At 47.6% G+C, this 4,822-nt stretch overlaps 1 non-coding gene across 1 annotated transcript; it reads right to left on the minus strand.

Moving 5' to 3' along the window:
* Positions 1 to 4,270: 4,270 nt before the first annotated feature.
* Positions 4,271 to 4,408, minus strand: LOC119933876. Its single transcript, XR_005452744.1, has one exon. It is a non-coding gene; the product is annotated as a small nucleolar RNA SNORA7 (small nucleolar RNA).
* Positions 4,409 to 4,822: the final 414 nt, after the last annotated feature.

Genomic DNA, 4,822 nt, shown 5'->3' on the forward strand with positions numbered 1-4,822 from the left:
CCTTCAGGACATCTCCATCTGGCTGTCTGCCCGCCATCTAAAACTCAACATGTCCAAGACTGAACTCCTTGTCTTCCCTCCCAAACCCTGCCCTTTCCCTGACTTTCCCATCACTGTTGACGGCACTACCATCCTTCCCGTCTCACAGGCCCGCAAACTTGGTGTCATCCTCAACTCCTCTCTCTCATTCACCCCTCACATCCAAGCCGTCACCAAAACCTGCCGGTCTCAACTCCGCAACATTGCCAAGATCCGCCCTTTCCTCTCCATCCAAACCACTACGCTGCTCGTTCAAGCTCTCATCCTATCCTGTCCTGGACTATTGTATCAGCCTCCTCTCTGATCTCCCATCCTGCTGTCTCTCCCCACTTCAATCCATTCTTCACACCACTGCCCGGATTGTCTTTGTCCAGAAACGCTCTGGGAATGTTACTCCGCTCCTCAAAAATCTCCAGTGGCTACCAATCAACCTACGCATCAGGCAGAAACTCCTCATCCTCGGCTTCAAGGCTCTCCATCACCTCGCCCCCTCCTACCTCACCTCCCTTCTCTCCTTCTACAGCCCAGCCCACACCCTCTGCTCCTCTGCCTCTAATCTCCTCCCCATGCCTCGTTCTCGCCTGTCCCGCCATCAACCCCCGGCCCACATCATCCCCCTGGCCTGGAATGCCCTCCCTCCCCACATCCTCCAAGCTAGCTCTCTTCCTCCCTTCAAGGCCCTACTGAGAGCTCACCTCCTCCAGGAGGCCTTCCCAGACTAAGCCCCCTCTTTCCTCTCCCCCTCTTTCCCCTCTCCATCCCCCCGCCTTACCTCCTTCCCTTTCCCACAGCACCTGTATATATGTTTGTACATATTTATTACTCTAGTTTTTTATTTATTTTACTTGTACACATCTATTCTATTTATTTTACTTTGTTAATATGTTTCGTTTTGTTCTTTTTCTCCCCCTTCTAGACTGTGAGCCCACTGTTGGGTAGGGACCGTCTCTATATGTTGCCAACTTGTACTTCCCAAGCGCTTGGTACAGTGCCCTGCACACAGTAAGTGCTCAATAAATACGATTGATTGATTGATTGATTCCTGTATAATCCTTGCTGACCTCCCAGCCTCCTGTCTCTCCCCATTCCAGTCCAGTCTTCACTCTGGTGCCCGGATCATTTTTCCACAGAAACATTCAGACCATGTATCCCCACTCTTCAAGAACCTCCAGTGGTTGCCCATCCACCTCCACACCAAACAGAAACTCCCTACAATCAGCTTTACAGAACTCAATCACCTCGCACCCTCCTACCTCACTTCGCTACTCTCCTACTACAACCCAGCCTGCATCCTTGGCTCCTCTAACGCTAACCTTCTCCCGGTATCTCAATCTCATCAGTCTTGCCACCGACCTCTCGCCCATGACCTGCCTCTGGCATCCGACAATCAGTCTTCCCCACTTCAAAGCCTTATTTAGGGGAGACTTGTTCCCCGCCACAAGGAGCTACAGTCTAAAGAGGGAGACAGACATTAAAATAAATTATGGATATCCATCAATCAATCAATGGTATTTATTGAGCACTTATTTTGCGCAGAGCACTGGACTGAGCACTTGGAAAAGTGCAATACAACAGAATTAGCAGACATACCACAGAATTCCCTGCCCATAACTAGCTTTCGGTCTAGAGTGGGAGACAGACAGTAACGTGAATCAATAATATGTAATTTAAAGATATGTACACAAGTGCTGAGGGGTTGAGGGTCGGGCAAATAGCAGATGTCCAAAGTGCACAGACGATGCAAGGGGGAGATTGAGCCGGGGAAGAGAAGGCTTAATCTGGGAAGGCCTCTTGGAGGAGATGCAAACTTAATAATCAATCAATCAATCAATTGTATTTATTGAGCGCTTACTGTGCACAGAGCACTGTACTAAGTACTTGGGAAGTACTTTGAAGGTGGAGATAGTGGTGGTCTGGCACATATGGAGGGGGAGGGAGTACCAGGGTAGGGAGGGGATTCATTCATTCAATCATTCAGTTGTATTTATTGAGCACGTACTGTGTGCAGAGCACTGTATGAAGCTCTTGGGAGAGTATAATACAACAATACATAGAAATATTCCCTTCCCACAACGAGCTTACAATCTGGAGGGGTGTGGGGGGAGAGACAGACATCGATACAAATAAATAAATGACAGAGATCTAAATAAGTGCCGTGAGACTGGGAGTGGGGAAGAACAAAAGGAGCAGTTCAGGGGACAATGCAGAAGGAAGTGGGAGAAGAGGAAAGAAGGGGCTTAGTCTGGGAAGTCCTCTTGGAGAAGATGTACCTTCAGTAAGGCTTTGAAGGGGAAGAGAGTAATTGTTGGATTTGAGGAGGGAGGGCGTTCCAGGCCCAAGGTAAGACATGGGAGAGGAGTCGGTGGCAAGATAGATGAGTTGGAGGCCCAGTGAGAAGGATAGCACCAGAACAGTGAAGTGTGCAGGCTGGGTTCTAGGAGAGAAGCTAAGTGAGGTAGAGGGAGCAAGGTTGTGGAAAGTTTTAAAGCCAATGGCGAGGAGGTTTTTGTCTGATGTGGAGGTGGATGGGCAACCACTGCAGTGTTTTGAGGAGCGGGGTGACACGTCCTAAACAGTTTGGTAGAAAAATGATCCAGGCGGCAGAATGAAGTATGGAGTGGGAAGAGGCAGGAGGCTGGGAGGTCAGCAAGGAGGCTGATGCAGTAATTCAGGCGGGATAGGATGAGTGATATCGTGGTAGCAATTTGGATGGAGAGGAAAGGGTGGGTTTAGCGATGTTGGGTAGGTGGAATGGACAGGATTTAGTGATTGGGAGAAAGGGGTCGGAAGCTTGATAGATGGGATCGGGGCCCCGCTGAATAAGCCGCTGCTAGAGGAGCAGAGTGTGTGGGCTGAGCTGTAGTGGATTAGTGAAATGAGGTGGGATGTGAGTGCCTTACAGCCAGTGGTAAGGAATTTCTGTTTAACAGGGAGGTTAATGGGTAGCCATTGGAGCCATTTGATATGTACTGTAAGTGCAGTGGGCCTGAAGGTGGGGTGAATATCAAGAGCTTTAAGGGCACAAATCCAAGTGCAAGAGCAAAGCGGAAGGGAGAGGGCCTAGGGGAAATGAAGGACTCAATTGGGGAAGGCCTCCTAGATGGCATGTGAGTATAAAAAGACTTTTTAAGTTGGGGATAATGGTGGTCTGTTGGATATGAAGAGGGAGGGAATTCCAGGTCAGAAGGAGGACGTGGACATCGGATAGGCAGCGAGATAAATGAGATCAAAGTACAGTGAGGAGATTGGCATTAGAGGGCATCTAAAATGAGAAGAAGGTGGGGGGGACTCAAAATGGAGAGGGCCACCCACAGTTATGGGGTGGTAGGTGGAAGAGAAGCCAGCAAAGGAGATTGAGGAAGAGGACACAGAGAAGTAAGAGGAGAATCAAGGTGATGGGGAGAAATAGGGTGATGGTTGGAGGGCATAGTGGGATTAAAAGAAGCCTTTTTTTAATACTGGGGGAGATGAGTACGTTTGAAGCCAGAGGGAAAGGAACCATCAAAGAGTGAGCGATTAAAGATGGTGGTTAGAGAGAGGAGAAGGGTGGGAGCAATTTTTTTCAGCAGGTAAATGGGATTGGAATCAGAGGCATCATATTTATTACTCTATTTATTTATTTATTTTACTTTTACATATCTATTCTATTAATTTTATTTTGTTAATATGTTTGGTTTCATTCTCTGTCTCCCCCTTCTAGACTGTGAGCCCACTGTTGGGTAGGGACTGTCTCTATATGTTGCCAACTTGTACTTCCCAAGGGCTTAGTACAGTGCTCTGCACACAGTAAGTGCTCAATAAATACGATTGATTGATTGATCTGGGCAGAGCCAGGTTTTAGTGATGGTGGGGAAGAGGAGTGATTGAATTAAGAGCAGGTCAAGGATGAAGGAAAGTTTGCCCACAATGGAATGGGGGTTCCACAGGCTGCAGGTGGTTGGGGTTGTGAGAGTAGGGATTATTTTGATGCTACTGATGCCTGTCTACTTGTTTGTTTTGTTGTCTGTCTCCCCCCTTCTAGGCTGTGAGCCCGTTGTTGGGTAGGGATTATCTCTATCTGTTGCCGAACTGTACTTTCCAAGCACTTAGTACAGTGTTCTGCACACAGTAAGCGCTCAATAAATTCCATCGAATGAATAAATGAATGAACTGCCTCCTTCCGTGCAGTAAACCTGAATCTCCGCCCTCCATTCTCTCCCATGCCGCTGCTGCCCAGCACAGGGGAGTTTTGACTTGTAGCAGATTGTTTTCCACTCGCTAGCCACTGCCCAAACTAAGAATGGAATGGATAGGCCTCTACTTGACTCTTCCTCCCATAGTCGAGACTGGTAGAGGACTGGAAACTCCCCAGGTGCGACCCTGAGGGGACTAAGAATTAAAGTTCTAGAATTGTGGAATTTGTTAAATTAGTAAATTGCACAGACAAAAGATACCAATAGTCTCAAGAGCAGTTTAGAGAAATTCGCAGATTAGCATTGTATAAATAGGCTACTGGATGGAAATTTAGGAGTTATGAGAGTAATAATAATAACAATTCTGGTATTTGTTAAGTGTTTACTATGTACTAAGTGCTGGGTGGATACAAGCAAATCAGTTTGGAAACAGTCCTTGTCCCATGTGGGGCTCACGATCTCAATCCCCGTTTTACAGATGAGATAACTGAGGCCCAGAGAAGTGAAGTGACTTGCCCAAGGTCACGCAGTGTTGATAGATCCCTCAGTCAATTAATGGTATTTACTGAGCACTTGCTGTGTGGGTTCCAGACAAGCGGGAGGACACTGGC

Source organism: Tachyglossus aculeatus, chromosome 10 (assembly GCF_015852505.1).
Source record: "Tachyglossus aculeatus isolate mTacAcu1 chromosome 10, mTacAcu1.pri, whole genome shotgun sequence".
NCBI classification, from domain to species: Eukaryota; Metazoa; Chordata; class Mammalia; order Monotremata; family Tachyglossidae; genus Tachyglossus; species Tachyglossus aculeatus.